This window comes from Archocentrus centrarchus, chromosome 1, assembly GCF_007364275.1.
Source record: "Archocentrus centrarchus isolate MPI-CPG fArcCen1 chromosome 1, fArcCen1, whole genome shotgun sequence".
NCBI lineage: Eukaryota > Metazoa > Chordata > Actinopteri > Cichliformes > Cichlidae > Archocentrus > Archocentrus centrarchus.
The window spans coordinates 36,331,072-36,350,755 of record NC_044346.1 but is presented as its reverse complement, the minus strand read 5'-3'; the positions used below and the strand labels follow the sequence as shown (position 1 = coordinate 36,350,755).

The following is a 19,684-nucleotide window of genomic DNA, read 5'->3' as shown; positions in this document are numbered from 1 at the left end:
CAGTAACAAGACTGCACCAAATGAGAGACCCTCAAAGATCTAGCAGACAAATATTGCGCAATGCAGACGACCACTGATGAGCCACTGCTGATCAAGCAGTAAAACTTACAACTTTTCCTTCTTCAGGAAAAATCTGAACGATGAAAGACGTTTTTCCATCTTCACAGGCAGAACTGTGTGAGTGAGTTTTGTCTTTTAGACAAGGTGAAAGCAAACGGGAACAAACGCTCTGATGCAAAAATTCTTCTAATTACTAAATTCATTTTCAAAGCACATAATGAGCAAATCCAGCCTCAAGTTTCCAGATCATTTAACGTGGATCTACTGGACCAAGAGTGACATCATAGGTTCACATCCCAGTAAAACCACAGTGTAGATAAGCAAAGAAGACTCATTTTGGAGGAGAATGCAGGGTTCTAGCTAGCGACTGATCACCCGGCGCTGTGTCATGCTGAGGTCATCTTGCGCCGGCTGAGAATTTCACCAGTTCGCTATCAGGACTCTTTGCTATAATTGCAATTAGCAAGCACACGTGCACCCCGCACACTCCACCTCGCTGCAGATACCAGAATCTGATTTCCTTTTTCTCTGCATTATAGTTTACTTTTCACCACAATCTGCAATCTACCACCAGGCACGGCCAGTGTCGTTCACAATGGGCACGTGCAATCTCGTGACGGTCCTGATTTCTCGGGGCTACAGAAAGCAAAATGGTGACCAGTGTGAACGCGAGGTGGAAGAAGAGGCATTGCTGTATATTGGCCTGATGTCATTCATATCCAGAGTCACATAATATGGATTTAAATGTAATTGGATTACAAAAAATACCCATCCCAGATTAGAGCGAAAAAAAAAAAAAAAAAAAAAAAAAAGGAGCAACTGGATTAGAATTACATTGTGGAGGATTAATTGATGACGTTTTCTTTACATTTTTAAAAATATGGACACAGACCTTCCAGTCTTCCAGCTAATCTATAGTAACTGCTGCATGAAATCAACACAGGTCTTTTTATATTTATACTATATTTTAAAAGTTGGAATGGTTTTTGTTGAAAATGCTTTGAGAAGTTTAAAGAGACAAAAAAAAAATATTTGTAGAAGGAAAGGGATCCTTGGAGACCCTCTGGATGAGCTGGAGGAGGCGGCTGGGGAGAGGGAAGTCTGGGCTTCTCTGCTTGGGCTGCTGCCACCGCGACCGGCCCCGGATAAGGGGAAGAAAATGGATGGATGGATGGAAGTTGACCCTTTTTTTGTATAAGATGAAATATTTGATTTGGAAGTAATCCAAAAGTATTCTGATTACTTTTTTAACAAAACGAATAAATGATATTACTAGTGGCAAAAATTCATGTTGTTTGTCCTCAGCAACTGGTGCAGCTCTGTTCATGTGTGTCAGCTGTTTCGTGGCTCATCAGTGCGTCACAGTGAGTGTGGACTCGAAGCCTGGAAGACAGAACTGTGCTGATATTCAGCCAAAAGCTGGGTGACCTTATGTCTCTGAGATCAAACATGCAAACATATGCATGCCTGTCAGCTCGCTCTGCCTGTGCTGTAAACTGTCACAAAGTGCTGAAATCCAGATTTTCCCCACTTTTTTCTACAGCTGTGCGAGAGCCTCCAGAGCTATGTAACCCAATATGACAGGGCAATGCAGTGAGTCTCAAATGAAAAAAGCTTTAAATGCTCTTAATGATCATTGATAACATACATAGAATTATAATATTGCAGGAAAACATTTCTGCATAAACGGGTTCTAAAACATCATCAGAGTTTCTCCTAAAAGTACTAAGAAGGACCAAATTAAAATGATAAAATGCAAATATTATATTTAGTTGTTTATTTATTGCAGAAAATCCAGTATTAAATAACTGTGTGAGGCAAACATATGTGAACCTCAAAGCCCAGCAGTTAATCTGAAAGTAGTGTTAATTTTCCTTTTTGGTTCATACGTCTTTGATGTTTACGGGCTTTAAAATGAATGATTTGTTACATTCTGCACATTTTTTGTTGTGCAAAAGCAACAATATACACAAATCCCATTATGCTAAGTTGCCTCCAATCCCACTAACACTCAAATGAGGATTTATGATAATCAAATCTGAAGTAAAAGAATATATTCCTGACTCAGCAGGCAGTCGGGTCTCAGTTTATGATCTGTCCCATCCAATAAGAAATGATGGAAAGCCTCTGATATCCCTACTGCACTAAAAGCGCTTAGGGAACTATTTCTGCTGTTGCTGGAAAACTCTTTAATCAGGTGTTTCAGACTAAAGCCAAACTGCCCGAAAGTGCTGTCTTCCTGGCTGAGGAGATTAGGGTTGACCTAAAACCTTTTAGACCTCATTAGAACAGCTGTTCCTGAGGTTTGGGATTCACCACTCTTCAGGAAGAAGCTGGGGAAAAGCCGGCGTTTTCGCTCTCTGAAAAGACTCCTTCACTTCTAATTTCCCAACGCCTTTATATTCTCAGATCTTTGGAGAAGCTTTTCTGAAAGGATTTACCTCTTTCAACATTCAAAAGTAGCTTAACTTGCAGCACAATGTGTAGTCAGAAAGACAGCTGAGTTCTGGGGATGAGAGTTCAAAAAGTCCCATCATGGGGCTGAAAATTCAACTGGAATTTTTGAGCTGGTTATAAAGATTTAAGCCTCTGGCTGTGAAGAAGGAGCCGAGGGAGATTACATTTGGAACTAAAACTGAATGTTGCACTTGTTCTAAGGATAAGTGAGAAGTCTCATTTTAAGCATTTTTTAATGGCACATGCAAAACCTTAATTATAAAAGTACAGTGGCAGAGGGCCTTTGAAGTATCCCCACACTCCATTTTTATCTGATCAAGTTTAGGCACGTGTGTACAAAGAGGTTGACAGACACACCAGCTTAGTATTAAACTTGACAAATAGGAAGCATCAAAAATGTAGCCAAGCCTAAAAATAACATCATAAATTAGTAAAGCCTGGGAGGGCCTTCACAACACAGCCGGTCCCACAATTCTTCCTCTTCTTTTTCAATCCTGAGTGTCAGGGCTCGCTTTGTATTAGCGTCTCTGCACGAAACACAGATGCACTTCACATGCACTGATTCTGGGACTCAGAGTCCAGCAGCAGCAGACGGTGCCACCTACAAGCCAAACACAATGGCATCACCACAGTCTTTCTGAAGGCTGAAGCATGATGCAGCAAAAATATCTGGAGACACATCGTACTGTAAAATGCATGTAGCTGTGTGTGTATGCATGTGTGTGTGTGTGTGTGTGCACATAGCGGGTGTTTGTGCATGCTCCTGGTTGCAGTGATGCATTAGTAAAACACATTTTCATTTCACACAGACTATGCACTATTAGTCTGTTCATCAATTCTTTAGCAGCAGTTGAGCACAGAAACTGAGCGAGTCCCTTGCTTTGAAAGCAGCCTGGGAATGTCTCTTTAATGACTGGAGTGGAACATGTGGAGCATTAGGGGCGCCTTACAGTCCTTTCTACACAGTCCATGTCTCAGACTGCTGCTAAAGCTTAAAAAATCCCTCTTATCCACCTGCCTCCTCCCCTCCATCATCTGACTGAGGTGGATTTAAACAGGTGAGGTTGTGAATGGGTGCCTGCACTCTTAAAGCTGCACGTGTTTTAAAGGAAAAGATCAGAAGTTAATGGGACTTCTAAATGTGGGATTAACTTTGCTAATTAAGGACATAAATTAGAAAGCTAAACCTTCATTTTTCTTCTCACCTAAATATGAACAGGACAATATTAAGCTGGTAGAAAAATATACTTTTGGGCATAAATTTTGGCTTTTTCTTATTTCATTTTTAAAACAAATATCAGGCCAAATGAGCCAAAGGACCGGCTTTCGCTTCGATAGCTTGCGCCTATGCACGTAAGAAAAATAAAGACACAGAAATCTGCTTCCAGGACTTTATGTGTGCTCATTACTCAGCGTAGTTGGCTGTGGGTGTAAAGACGTTACCGAGTAGCGGGTTTCTCCTCTCTAATCCCCTCCTGAGCGCAGGGCGGGCCGTCCCGACCGTCCTGTCTGTGGATCAACTTCGAAAAGCGCCGCAAAACAAACAAACAAAAAAAAAAGCCGCACCTCGAAGAAGTGCAGTTAATCCATATCACCTGGCATCTGGGCAGCAAGAGGCTCGAAATCCCCGACAGAAATCAAAAGTTGCGTTTCATTAAAGTCTCCGGGCAGGTGAGCGCGTGAGATGCGGATGGGGTGAGGCGCGCGCAGCGATGGTAATCCCGTCTCTCCTCCTCTCTCTCTCTCTCCCTCTGTCTCTCTCTCTCCCTCCACCCCGTCTCCCTCCCTCCCCCTCAGGCACTCACGTGAAGTTTTAATAATGATGCCAATCTCCGGCATTAAAGAGAAAAACAGCTCACTGTTGTTTGCACACCTGCATCTCTTTGTGCGGACGTTTATCTTTGTGCGCTTGCGTACATTCAGCGCTGCCGTACAAATAAAAACTGATATACAAACAGGAGGCTGGGTTGGGCGCATATATCACAGAGAACTTTCCCGTACTGTATTTAAACTGAGAAACAACACGCGATACACGGCCGGCTGACAGGAACGAAGCAGCAAAGACAACTGAACTGTCCTCTTTGGCCCTCTACTGGCGTCTGTGTCGTACTGCCACTCCCACCTACTAATAACACTTATGATACCGAGGCTGGGTGCGTAGGGGAGGAGGTGCTCACGTGTCGTTTTTTAAGCCTGTTCAGGTTTGGGGCTTACTGAGGGGGGGTGTATACACAATAAAAAAAAAAATCACTGCAATTACTCTGGTGTTGTTGCAATGAAAATAATTAATAATTTCACTTTGACGTCATAAAATGACGTCACATATTGAAAACTGCTTGAACGTCACTGAACATGTTATATTAAACACAAGTGGAACTGGAACATTTAATAGTGCATACTTCTGAAAAAATAACTGCCTTCTTGTTACAAATCATTTCCTGTTACAAATCAAAAACAAAAAATTTGTTTTCATGGTAAGGACTGGTGACGTCATTGAAACAATACATCTTTTTATCAATTACACTATATTGCCAAAAGTATTCACTCACCCATCCAAGTTTTGTCCACGACATTCACAGATGCGTTACCTCTACGTCCTAGTGATGGGTCGGTCGCGAACGATCCGGCTCTTTGAAGTGAACAACGGGAGCCGGGTCCTGGTAGTGAGCCGTTTTTTTCTTTTCGTTCGTTTCATTTTTTTTTTTTTTTTAAATTAATTTTTTTTTTTTGGAAGCCGCACCTGATTGGTTAAGATGAATGGTAGCATATGATCGTCTACACTGAGCGGGAGGGGAGGGTCCACGGACACACTGAGCAGTGAGTAAACAAACACTAGAGAGGGAGGGGCTCCTGCAAAATGCACTCGGAGACAGGAAGGAGCCAGAGGAAGTTGCGCGTTACATAGAGGCTACACGCGGGAGCGTAAGAAAAATGTGTGACGGAAAATGTAGCAAAGACTGGACACATTTTAACCTTATACCTCCAAACCTGTCGAATGAGGCACAGCGTACTTCAAAAGTGTTGGTGTTTGCGAACTTCCGGTCACACGTAATACCACTACATGACTGTGAAGTGCAATTTCTGAGCTTTCAGGAACCGTTTGAATTTTTTTCGATAGCACGAATGGTCGCGGAGTTACCGTAAAAAGCCAGCTGATCAAGTTCCTTTGACCAGGTGACTCTGCGGTGAGACTCTATGTCGATGTGGCAGGTGGTATTGAGGGAAGAAGGGGAGGTGCCTTTAATTAGTGTTTCCAGGGGTGTATATATACAATCAACTGAAAGTAGAAACAGATGTGTGTTGTGAGTGGGACCAGGCCAGTGGAGTGAGGCAAGTGCAAAATTTTGGGTATGAATAATGGTAGGTTTTAAGTCTTATTTATTTTTATTTTTTTTACAGAAGTGTCTGAAATCGTGTATTTACGTATTGCTTGATTTCAGACCTGTGCCCTGTTGGAAGTTGAAGCAGCTCATAGACAATAGAGGGGTAGATTGACATATCAGGTATTTGAGTGCATAGAAGTAATACTGTTTAAAATGGATTCTAAATGTTTTTTTTATTAAACTTTTAACAGTGTAAATTTGTCCCCTTGTGTGAGCCACTAGGTGCTCTTGCTGTGGATAATTGATTTTGGTGATTTATTTTGTTTTTTCTTTGCCAGTGTATTCATTTGTCTAGTCCACCCCGGCAAGTGAGCTGGTGTGGGCAAAAAGATATGGGGGTTGCCCAGGGAGTGGACTAGTTTCTTTTCTTTCTTACTGCTTTTTTGTTTGTTTTCGTTTTGTATTTCTATTCCAATCAAAACTTAGCTTTTCCTTTGGTCCATTTCCATTCTGCCAATTTAATGCCAGGTTTTTGCATGCATGTGTACGTGTTTTGTTTTGTTTTTTTTTTAATGGGTTGCAGTGATTCCAATTAGATTTAAACGACTCTTGAAGGGGTTTGCCCACCTAGTGTGTTCTGATTGATTTGTAGTGAAGTTGCCCCTGGAGAGTGTGTGGACTGGGAAGTGACCTGACATTTTTACTTTTAAAATAAGCATTATGAAATAAATATTTGCTTTTAAAAGAAAAACAAACTTTCATTGAATAGTCTTGTTTTTCTTTGCAATTGACCTGTCGTGGGTGTAACATCTTAATCAGCTGTTCGCGGCTGGTAAGGTCAGGAAACCTGCGCTTCAGCAGCGATTGCCTGGCATTAAAGGATTAATCTGATAGACAGAGTGTAGACTGCAAATTTAAAATTTAATATCGAGAGGGTTGCACAAAAGAATTGTTCATCCCTGTGTAATTAGAAGAATAAAACAGGGCAGGTCATCAGGCAGGAGAAACAGGATCAACTCCTCAAAGGCCCATGGTGTTTTGATTTCCAATCTTTTGTTTTATAATTTGTATTTGGAGCACTCTATTATATATTGAGTATATAAAGAAACATTTGATATAGGTCTAATGTATGTTTTTACATTAGTAATTAATTTTACACTTTAAAAAAAAAATTAAAATCTAAGGAGCCATTTGGGAGCCAAAAGAGCCGGCTCTCTGAAAAGAGCTGGAATTCCCATCACTACTACGTCTGTTACTGTTGATTACCCACAATCCTTTGCCATTATTAGTCAGTGCAATGACATTTGAGACAGTAGGTGGTGCTATTGCCCCATTTAACAGGGTTTAACTTGAACCTTTTTAACTATGTTGCACTGAGGCGCAGAGGTCACCAAGTTTCTGCAGAGTCAATCGCTACAGACCTCCAATCTTCATGTGGCCTTCAGATCAGCTCAGGAACAGTGTGTAGAGAGCTTCGTGAAATAGATTTCAATGGCCGAGCAGCTACATTCAAGCCTTACATCGCAAGCATTGGATGCAGTGGTGTAAAGCACGCTGCCACTGGACTCTTGAGCAGTGGAGACGTGTTCTCTGGAGTGATGAATCACACTTCTCCATCTGGCAATTTGATGGATGAGTCTGGGTTTGGTGGTTGCCAGGAGAACAGTGCCTGTCTGACGGCATTGTGTAAAGTTTGGGCCTCACTCCAGATTCTCCCATTGTGTTAAACTGGATTAAAATCTGGTGAATCAAACAGCCATAGAATTTGATTTACATCATTCCTGTTTTAATGAAACTACTACAAAGGCGATCACTCAAAACGACTTTGTACTGATTTGATGGCAGAGTTTTTCCTCACCAGCTACAATTTAGCCACAACTGTAATTATCTGTAGGTGAATGTACATCATATACAACTTCACTCACACTGAATCCAGCAATTTGGACTCAAACATACAAAAACCTTAATGTAGTAAAAGCCCAGTGCTGTATGCATGGCCCACATAGAGGGTGCCTGCATATAGTAGTGTTGATTTATATAGTACCAGTTCACAACAGCCAACTCAAGAGGCTTGATACTGTAAGGTAAAGACCCTACAATCAGGTGATCCCCTATGAGCAAGCACTTGGAAGAGATGAAGAGGGAGAGTTCCCTGTAGTAGAAAGATGCCTCCAGCAGAACCAGGCTCAGGGAGGGGTAACCTGGATCAGCATGGAGCTGATGTAAGAAGTAAGATAACAACAAACAGGACAAAACACAGACTCCAGAAAAGAGTATCTGAAGGTTCACGACATGTAAGAGTGAAAAAACATGGCTGTGAAGGAATAGGATTCAGGAAGCTCCCCCTGCAGCCCGAGGCTTTGTTTTTCCTCACAGGACTTAATATTTAGCTGTTTATACTTAATTACAATTATGTTGTTCCAAAAAAAAAAACAAACAGTAACAATAAATCACACTGTGTGACTTACATGTGTGAGATACAAAAAACAAAGATTTCCTTTTTTTTTTTTTTTTTTTAATTATAACAAAACTTGTTTCCACATGTGAGAATACAGTGTCATTAATTCAATTCTATTCTATTTATATAGCGCCAAATCACAAACAGTCACCTCAAGGTGCTTTATATGGTAAGGTAAAGACCCTACAGTAATTACAGAGAAAACCCAACAATCAAATGACTCCCTATGAGCAGCACTGACAGTGGGAAGGAAAAACTCCCTTTTAACAGGCAGAAACCTCCAGCAGAGCCAGGCTCAGGGAGGGGCAGTCATCGGTTGGACTGAGGGGAGAGAGACAGGACAAAAGACATGCTGTGGAAGAGAGCCAGAGATTAATATTAACAAATGAAAACTAAGTATCCAGGTTTTTGGATGTATTGAAGGACATGCAGAGGGTTTGTGCAGGAGGAGGATGCACAAACCTCCTCCTGCACAAACACAGGAAGATGATCCACTGTGGGGACCTCTAAAGGGAGCAGCCGGAAGAAAAAGATCCAAACTTGCTGGTGTGGTGTGTGCAAATACACACAGAGCACTAAAAGGAAGGCAAATATGATCGTCAAGCTGTTGGGCAATGCTGACTCAGAATGGAGCAGTGCTTCATGGCATTAAGGGAGATTTAAAATTGTGATACAGAACCATTTGTAAAAGTGCCAGTTAGCCAAAATAACAAACAAATATGATACACAGTATGATGTTGATTTAGAGTAGAACAAGTAGAACAGGAAACAAAACAACATAGTTAGTCAAATACAGTAAATATGGTGGTACAAGGTTTAGCACTGCTACCTAAAGGCAAGAAGGTTCCTGGTGTGAGTCTGCCAGCCGACTGGGGCCTTTCTGGGCCTTTCTGTGCCTGCCTGGGTTTCCTCCGGGTCCTTCCACAGTCCAGAGACATGCATGTCAGGTTAACTGGGGATTCTACATTGTCTGTGGGTGTGAGGTAGTTGCAGCACTGAAGTGTAAAGGAAAAAGAATACATGGATAAAATGTGACTTTTAGCCTTTAGTGCTTACATGTGGTGTCAGCTTACATTAAAACTTAAATGGTTTGCATGAAGTGAATATTGTTTAAATGTGTAATTTCACTGTTTAGACTATTTCCAGTGTGTGCAAGATATAGTTACACACACGTTTGTGCGCGGTGAGGCTTGAAGCATCAGCGTGAGCCCTATCAGGCTGAGGAGAGGACTATGATGTAATAAGTAAGATTAAAAAAAGACACATTGTTTACTGAGAAGTCAGCGTGTGTGTTATTTAGCTTCATGTTAGACCAGGACAGCTGCAACACTAAGCAAAGTGAATTGCTAGCTTGATGACAATCACTGTTAGCACAGAGTGGCCGGTGCAGTGAAACTCTGCTTAGTGTGAACTGCAGAGGGAACTTAAAGCCGTGCCAACAGATGTTTTTGAAGAAAAGTGTAACGCAGATCATTTTACTTTCTGTAAAAATCCTTTGCAAAATTGAAGGAAACATTTCACCACAAGGTGGCAGCATTTCACCAGATAGTTTTAGTGTAGTTTTGCACCCCAAGCAGCAATGCACTCTTTTGTGTATGTTTGTATTGCAACCTTGACAGACGACTTCTAATTACTCGTTCTAGTCTTTGCTCTTCCAGCCACTAAAATCCATCAGCTAAGTCTGATAGTGATGATAATAAACATGAATTCTCTGCAAACGTTGAGCTAACGACAGCTTCAGTATTATCTAATTGAACTCAGGGCACATCATCGTTACAAGTAAAGACAAAAAGATTGTGATCAATTAAAAATGGGTGAAACAGTTTTCTCTCAACAGGGAGTAAACGCAGGCAGAGGAGAGCCTACTGTAAATTACAGTAAGCACAGGTAAAAGCCCAGAACACCAGCATGACTGAATCAAAGGGGCCATCTCATTGGGTGGGAGGTGAGATGAAGGAAAAAGAAGAAAAAGGAAAGTAGGTTTTGGATAGAATGTGAGCAGCTGGTGGTGGGAGTTGAAGCCTATGTACATGTTTTTTTTATCCTCCCTCCTCCACATGGTTCCTTGCATCTTTATCAGGAAGCTCCAACCGCTCTGCTGCTGATGGTGGATAAAGCCCAGCAGGCCTGATTTGGTCTGAACTCGTCTTTTATCATTCCATCGCTCCCAGTACCCACACCTCTACCACCTCTGGGCAGGTCTAAATCTCTCTCACTGATTGGCTGCAGATGAGAGGCTTTGCCATTCCACACTGATGCCACACTGACTCGCTGCACCCCCTTGTGTTTCAAAGTGGTATTACACAAGCGTGCACAACAGCCCTAGTTCAGCTTATATCTCTGCAACACAACACATAATTGTTCCTTCACCTTCTGTTGATGGTTTCAGTGATTGTATAAGGTGTTTAAAACTGTTTAAACAATTTTTTTTCTGCTGTAAACAAAATGTACATGTAAAAGTTGTTATAGCACATATTTGTGAATTCTGTTAACTTTTCAGGGGTTATGTAAATGTGATATGGAGCAACTTTTACTTACACTGTACTCTGTGAGGAATAAGCTTACAATCAATTTACACATCTGGCCACAAGATGTCAGTGTTACACAACTGCAGTGCTGCTTCCACGCGGTCTCCCTTTTTCTCTCTCGCTCTCGCTTTGCCCCACTAACACACACATTCACAGATCTCACACTCAGATTTAGCACTTCTACACCCTCCATACTGCTTTTATTAATAATATCATGAGCACACAGTCCACTTTCAGTCACTGCTCAATCCCCTTCATCCTCTGCAGGAAGCCCACACTGCCACGCACGTCTCCTCTAATTTAACAGAGATTAGGAGAGGAAGCCCTTTTGTTGCTCTTGCTTCGACCCCCCCCAACACCACCACCTCCACCGCCACTCTGTGGTCGGTTTGATCTCTGTCCTTGGCCGTCAGCTGGTGGACAGAATATTTTGGGTGGGTGCAAGGGGATTTTTGGCCTGTTCATTGTCTGAGTCATAGAAAGTTTCAACTAGAAAAGAGACAAGGAAGATGCAGTAATGGTGGATTCTGCTATTACAATTAGGTCAATTATAGTATTTTATCTACATGGAGTACAAACTTCTAAGATTTTTCATGTTTTTCCAACAACTTTATTTGACCGGCAGAAATGCATCTCTCCCCTTGACCGAATGCTCCGGAGTTTCAAAGGAAAGTCCAACAAACTACAATACTGACTACAGAACCAGGCGTATACACATTCTCATTGCTTCCGTTCCCCTTTTTCTCTCTATAAGAAGATGAAAAGATCTTTCATGTTGTTTCCTCTTGTTGCATTATTTATTGCTGTGTGGTGCTTTATTAGCCGGTTTCATCTCAGATTTCGCAGGCTGTTTTTTTTTGGGGGGGGGGGGGGGGGCCTTTGAAATGTGTTTCTGACTCCAAACAATCCTTTTCCCGTTTTCTCTCAATTGCTGCAGTCGCCTTCTCTCTCACGATAACAAAAAAAAAGAAAAGAGAGAAAACCCTAGATTTTCAAAGCGAATTGAGCTACCCTCTGAAGCCAAAATCCATTCAATACTGTCCTAAGGAAGGGAGATGTTGTTCATGGCTGACATGAAAGAAGAAGAGAGGACCCTCTTTGTCATTAGCCTTATTAGCATCATTAGTGGAGTATGGATGAACTTCAAATGATTGGCTCGGAGTTATTTGTGTTACCACAGAAGCAACATGAGTACTATTTTATGTACTATGTTGGAGACTGTATATGAAGTGGGTGTATGTTGTGTTTCAAATTCAGCCACTAGATGGTGGAGCTACTCCTAATACAAAAAAAAAGAGAGACTGACTGGAAGAGAGAGGAGATGTGAGTTACTGGAACACATAAGAAAACTGGGGATTTTTATTTTGTAACCACATAATAACAAATTAAAACAAGCCAGTTTCATTCCGGTATTAATCTGCGTTACCAGGGTACACACACCTCGCAAAATCTTACCCACATATTTCTCACATATCTCACTTACATATTTCGAGTGCCAGGCAGTAAAAGTTCAAACATTTTCAAACTGAGAGAAGGAGAATAACAAAACCAAAAGTAACCAGTTCAACAGGAGATAAAAGTGTTTGTCAGACCCGGGCGTTTAGTGATTAGCTCAGCTGCGCCTCACAGAACGTGCGATTTGCTTTGGTGGATGAAACTTGAGCTCATAATTAAGAACAAGCTGTATGAGGCGTCTAAACTTGCCTCTGTGATTTTACACAGCGTAGCATAATTCAGAAGCACATCACCGTTACGAGTAAAGATAAAAAGATTTCCAAATGAAGATGTTTCTGATGAATGAAAAATGGATGAAGTGCTTTTCTCTCAACGGGGAGTAAATACAGACAGAGACAATTACAGTACGGAAAGAGGAAAAAAAAAATCTCCTTTAAAAGCTTAGCACCAGCATGACTGAATCAAAGGGGCCATCACGTCGGGTAGGAGACGAGATGGAGAAAGAAGAAAAGGGCGAGTAGATTTTGGATAGCATGTGGACAGTTGCTGGTGGGAGTTGAAACCTATGTAAACTTAATGGTTCAGCGTTTTTTTTTTTTCCTCCCTCCTCCACATGGTTCCTTGCATCTTTATCAGGAAGCTCCAACCACTCTGCTGCTGATGGTGGATAAAGCCCAGCAGGCCTGATTTGGTTTGAACTCGTCTTTTATTCATTCCATCTCTCCCAGTACCCACACCTCCACCATGGCCCGGTTTCTCCTGGCAGGCCTTAATCTCTCTCCCTAATCGGCTGCAGACGTGAGGCTTTGCCATTCCCCGCAGGGCTCTGCATGGGATATGGCGAAGTTTTCAGAGTGAGTGCCGAGGAACTCTGTGCAACAATGGCAGACACATTTGTCATTTTCAGGTGGAGAGAACTCGGCATGCCCACTTGCAGTCTTAATGGCAGGGAAGAAGCAGGAGAGCAGGAGCGGTACTGTGCCGAGGCTGAGGTCATGCCACATCACGCCTAAACGCCAGCTGAATTAACAAACTCATGCAACAGCTGAGCCCTGCATTTGAAACCAGTTGTATCCTGTATCGAACACCAGCCCGTGCTTTGATTCTCTGAGGGAGTCTTCCTCAAGGTTCCTATTGTGGACGCAAGTCATAATAAACACACATAAACAGCTCTGTCTTTCATGTCGGCTTTATGAAAGAGGAATAAATAAGTACAATCCACTTCAGTGAGCGCCTTTGTGGAGAGGAAGCAGCTGGAGATGGCACCGGGCCCTGGTATTGTTTGCCAGCGGCTCCATAATCAGACCGTGGTGCCTTGCAGGCATCTCCTGGAGAAGCAGGCGGTACACGTCACCAACATGAGTGTGACAGCCGTGCGTCTGAAAGTGCCGCGGTGCTCAGTATAGGTCACCTCAAAGCACTTCCTCAGTGCAAGTTCCTCAGAGATGCTTCCACACCTCTTCAAAATGATTGCAGTCTCCTCATGGAAACAAAAGTGATCCAATTAGCTTTGATCATTTCTTCAGAAAAACAGACATCAAAATAATTTTCATGTTAAGCGAAGATGGAAACTGTGCACGGCACCGAGGTTTACTTTGGCCTAACCCCTACTGAAAATTCACTTGTCGGTCTTCCATGACATCCTGAATGGGACTTGCCTTAGAGGATTTCTGGGCCGGAGTATTGAACAATATTGCATTTTTCCCTCTCTCCTTTAGTCTGCCCTGAGTTGGTGTTTTCTCGCTAATTCTGCCTCTTTCTTAGATGTGGTTCAAGCTATTTACAAATCCAACTTTTGGAACGAGTGTCCAACTCCCTTTCGTCTGGGATTAGATAGAAAGAGAGAGGGATGAGGGATCGGGAGGGAGGGAGTGAGAGACACATCATTGCACATGGAGTGCTGCTGAGGACAAACTTGAAAGGATTAGGCTGAGAAATACGAAATATCTAGCAAGTAATAAAAGCGCATGTTATTTGTTGTTGGCTAAAAAGTGAGATCAGTGGAGCTTCAAAGGACATCTGATTAATGCTGTAAAGTCACCAAATACTGACAAAAATGTGTGGCCAAAGAGCTGTATGGGATATTTAGTGATACACAGAGCACGGCTTGGGTTTGCAGCCAGCTGGCAGCAGATACTGAGACACAGACAGGAAAAGTGTAAAGGAGGCCAGCAACGATGATCCAGCTAAAAGAAAAGGGAGAGGTATGTTTTAAGTTAAAGCTTAGAAATGCTCAGAGGAAATAAGGTGCTCATTAGCGTCGAGGAAACATTTGTAGAGTTCTTATTTGTCACATGGCTGAATCAAGAGCTAAATCTATCACTTAATTATTGTCATAAATAATACGCAGTTTATTTTGTTTCCCTGAGAACAGGGTCAATGGAGCTGTCGCTGCAGCTTCACCATGTTTAGTTTCTTGCTAAAGAAGAGAGCATGTTTGAAATGAATCAGTTTGTACAAACTATTATCCAACCACATCTGATGGCAAGAGTCTGACAAGCCATTTGTTTGAAGTGCACTGGCTCTCTTTACTGTCGTTTCATACCAAGTGCACAAATCCAATATTGCCCAGAGTGAGCCCATTATTTTCAATGGAGAGTGGAAATAATGCCAAACTACAACTGAGCCATAACAGTACGCGCAACTTTGATTTTCCTGCCAGATTGGGTAGCAAAAGTTCAGCTAAATTGAACTTGCACCCCCCCCTCCCCAAATATTCAGACCCACACAAGCATGTCCACCAGCAGTCCAGCGCTGACGGGAGGCCAAAGGTGTGATGGTGCTAATTTTGCTGAAAGAAAAGAGAGAGAAGCTCATTTTATTTGACATTCGTGCAGCTTTACTCTGCATACATGACAAAAGAATGGTAACACTGTAACATAATTACAGTGTAGCGGTGGCAGGTGATGTGATATCACCGTGTTGGTGAAATCAAACGTCTGCTGCACACAGCAGACGTTTGATTTCAGGATTTTCAGGTGAAATTATTTACTTTTAGCCAAACCATGACACCATATTTTCCTCCACCATAACAAAGTAATATTTGTGCATGAACCTAATAAAACTGCATCTGGACACTGGAAAAAAAAGAGAACAACAAGTTTAAATCAGTTTAGATAAACTTTTTGGATCTGCTGATCTTCAAACCTCCGTCTGAAGCTTTTCTGGCAGAATGTCCAAAGTTATTACGTCAGTGCGAGTGGTGAATTTCAATGGAGCAGCACTAATATCCAAAATTAATTATGATGTTATTGGAACAACACCAAAACTTCCATAAGCAGATTTTGCATGTGACTAAGTACTGCAGGCCTTCTGGTTACCACCTGAAGCCCAAGTTCCATTGATTATACATGATTTGGCTGCAAGTGTATCAGCCATATTGATTTTAAATGCATCTGTATTAGTAAACAATTACCAGGCGACAGGAAACAGAAGTCGTGAATTTGATACGCCGGCTGCGTCGGAAATGTGGCAACGCTGACGGAGACAAAGATGTCAGCAACGAATGGAGGAGCTGCAGCAGTGAAACTTCCTTTATAGGCAAATCACTGTTACAAATGAAGATGTAAAGATTTTCAAATGAAAAAATTAGTGTCAAATATAAAAAGGGAACGAGGAGCGAATATTTGAAAGGACTGAACACCAGCACTTAGAGCACCAGCATGACTGAATCAAAGAGCTGGTGGTGGGAACCGAAACCTCTGTAAGCTTAATGGTTAAGAGCATTTCCTCCACCCACCCCTGTCTTCTCCTCCTCATCACAGCCCCTTGCATCTTTATCAGGCAGATATCTGGATATGAGCATGCTGAATCTATAGGGATGAGAATTTTGGTGTAGTAGCCGTACGGTTCTTAATGTATTATATTTCCTACAATATACAATAAGCACACTGCCTGTGGAGATACTCATACTCCTATCAGCACACCAGGAGGGAATTAGCATGTTACTGAAGTAGTGAGTGGCATTATCAGCCTGATGATGTGGCTGTTGTGCACGCTCGCGAGGCTCGAGTTGGAAACAAAGCACTCTGTAGATCAACGGCGCGCCAACACATGCTGGCCTTATGTTTCAGAGAACGTCTGTCTTCAGTGCACATTGTTAGACCTTTTCTCTCACACACAGAAAAAAAAAAAAAAGAAAGCGAGGCAGACAAAGGCAGAAAAACCGTCAGTCTCCCTTTCCATCTGGTCCAGATCTAGCTGGCATGCAGATGGTTACGGAAAACCAGAGACTTGAAAAACAATGTTTCTTTACATTACACAGCCTTTGGTGAAGGGGAAAAAAGAGCACCTGGTTACCTGAAGTCTTTCCATGGTTTTTGAAATCACTGATTGATAAACATTTGCTATTTTGCAGCTGAGTTCACTGAAAGCACCTCGGAGGTTCACGGAGGCAGTGTGGGTGGCCTCCGTATGACATGAACTCCTTCACTGCGGAGAACTTCGTCAGCTTTTAGTAAAACTTCAAAATGTACATAAGAAGATCACGTTGCAAAAGATCCTTTTCATCAAAGATGTGATTGTTGTTTATTTCCGTCTGATTTATTAACCAGATGAGTTGAATTACGCAAATGTGTTCAGCTGCTGCTCGGCTGAAACAAGTGCCACAGCAGCATGAGAATATATTAGTCATCAACAGGAAGCTGATACTAATAGCTCCCAAGTTGTGGTTTGGAAGGACACATGTCGTGACAATTAACCAGGGGCTGGAGGAAGCGGGTTACTGGCAACACAATGCCCCGGAGCGGCCTGATATATGCCTGTCTGATAAACACTGTGGTCAGAGGAAAAACCAAGTGTCAGCCGGATACGCTTTTGAAGTCTGCTTGTATTGTTTTTTTCCAGATAAAAGAGACAGGTGCCTTTGTTGTCGCAGGGTTGGAGGAATGTGAGAAAAGAAGCTGCCATTTTGTGCCATTGTATCCTCTTTCATATTGGTTCCCACTGAAAAAGGCATGGACAGTATTTACAGGAAAGGCAAAGCTCCATTACCCGCTAGTTTTATGTTACCTTGAGGTAGTGGAGGTTAAAAAGACTAATGGCCTTTGATGAAATGGAGCAACACTTAAGCCCCAGAAACCAAGGGTCTTTGATCACTTAACCTGATCTTCTTATATTTAACAGCAAGACCCAAGGAGCAAGCATGGGAACAGGCCTTACCTCCTTTGATGATCTGCAGGTTCACATGCCCACCTCCAGCAGAGGCAACATCACAATGTACCAATACTGTAAATCACACAGCCAACACAGGACTGTGAGGAAACGGTGTGTGAACAGGTCCCCCCCCCCAAAACACAGGTCAATTATGTGTTAAAAGTTATTACTTTTTTTTAATCAAAGTGAATTCTCAGGGAGGTGGACCACTAAATGTAGCCAATAAAATGATAAAATCACAACAACAAATCAATGCGTTCGTCCAGTCATGCGACTCCAGTGTGACACAGTGGATCAAATGTAATGTGAACCAGGTGGCAAACTGATAGAGGCAAAGTGAGAATTATCACCAGAATCTGCATACTATACTATGACCAGAATCTGCATACTATACTATCACCAGAATCTGCATACTATACTATCACCAGAATCTGCATACTATACTATGACCTGGATGACTGAGAATCTACACAGACACCAGAATCTGCAGCTCCTCTCAGCTCAGCTGTGTTGGGTTAATTCATCCTACAGACTGTAGATAAAAGATGGATGTAAATGATTGACGGACTTTTGCCAGTTCCCATCTTGTTTGTTTTGAAACCAAACCTTACAAGTGTGCGGTGAGAGTCTAAGGATGCTGCATGTGACTTAAACACAGCCTGCTTTAGTGTCTATTTGGGGGCCATAACCACAGACACATGAGTAAAGTGAGAAGTGGGGTCTATCATTTTGCCCCCTGTTGGCTGTTAGAAAGAATACATCTGCACATGAGCTTTCTGCTTTGATTTACTCTCAGCTGATGTTCTGTTCTGGTGCTACTGTTCATCTGTGGTTGTTTCCTGTATAAATAAGCAACAAACATGTTTTTTATGTCAACTTTTGTTGCCCAAAGTGGGAAATATATTTCAAGTTGTTTGAAAGATGTTGGGTTTAGAGCATTGTGCTTATTTCCAATGAACTTTAGAGTTTCCTCCTGTAAGTTTAACACTTATGTAAAACATATACAACTCTCTGTCTCCCTTCGCTATCAGGTTCATTTCATTAAAGGGACAGTTCACTCTAAAATCCAATTTACACATGAGGCTTGGCCTGTCAGTCAAGCCGTCTAGACTGATTTTGTCTGTGTTGGGAAGTAACAGGACCAAAATAAATAGTTTCAGTCAAAATAGGGTCATATGGCTGTGTTCTGGGACTTCCCTGCTGTTCTATGGCCACACATAGAAAGTCCAAGGTGGGGAGAACAGCAAGAAGAGGCGTCAGTGACAACAGATGTGACATTCATGGGTGGGTGGGCAGAGACCGTAACTACTGCAAGCTCTGCTGAGCAATCGGCTGATGTGGGCTGGCGCTGAGACCAGCTGATCGCTGGCTGAGTTTTTTTTTTTTTATTTTACAGTGTCTGCATCAAACATCTAAAAGAAGCACATACCTGAGAGCATCCCGTCACACCGTCATAAGGATGAGCTTCATCTGCGCAGTGATACAAACGATGGGTGTAGTTTAAACAAAATATCACTTTTAACTTAAAGGGAAAAAAAAAATTGTGATTTGGCTGATTCAACAGTCAAATGATATAAAAGTCCACTATAAAATGCCCTGACATATTCACACTGGTACAAATATCATCATTAAATCACTCCTCTAAGTAATGGCTAAAAAGTGGACTCAATCTTCAGACTTGTGCCAAATTTGCCAGATGGCCAGTCTGGGTCTGGCTGCTGCTCTGCCTTTTTTTTTTTTCTCTCCCTAATGTATGCTACATCTGATTCACTGACACTGACCTACATGGCAGTGGGAGGAATGAAGGATAAATAAACCTTTTTGTCTTGATCCAAAAAAGAGACAAACAATCTGTGGCCAAGTTTAATGATGATGACAGTTTTATTTGAGCAGGAAAAAAAAAAGGCCACTGTTTAAAGCGGTCTTTGATGTAACCCAGCCTTTCTGACTCGTACCATTAAATTTAACACTGAGTTAAACTCTTTTTTTTTTTTTCCCCTTCAGCGCTGTGCTGTGCTCAGGTTGATAAACTTCCATCAAAGTGCATCTGCTGATCCATCAGACATCTTATATAACCGACGCGCTTCATCATTACTGTAATTTACTTCAACTGGAGAGATCAGCTTCTGCTCACGGTCATTATTATTCCATTGCAGTTAAATGGACTCCTAAGCGTCGTGAGTTGCTGTTTGGGTAGGATGAAAAGGTTTGCCTTGAGCAGCTAGAGGCAGACAGAGCCAGTGAGAGAG

The 19,684-nt window shown here is 42.0% G+C and overlaps 1 protein-coding gene across 1 annotated transcript in view; it reads right to left on the bottom strand.

Annotated features, from left to right (window-relative positions):
• The window catches only part of frmpd1a (FERM and PDZ domain containing 1a), a 44,337-nt gene extending 40,123 nt beyond the window's left edge, over positions 1-4,214 (bottom strand). Inside the window, exon 1 of the mRNA XM_030719670.1 lies at positions 3,961-4,214. The gene's annotated coding sequence lies outside the window, so the exon portion shown is untranslated. The remainder of the gene's footprint in view (positions 1-3,960) is intronic.
• Positions 4,215-19,684: the final 15,470 nt, after the last annotated feature.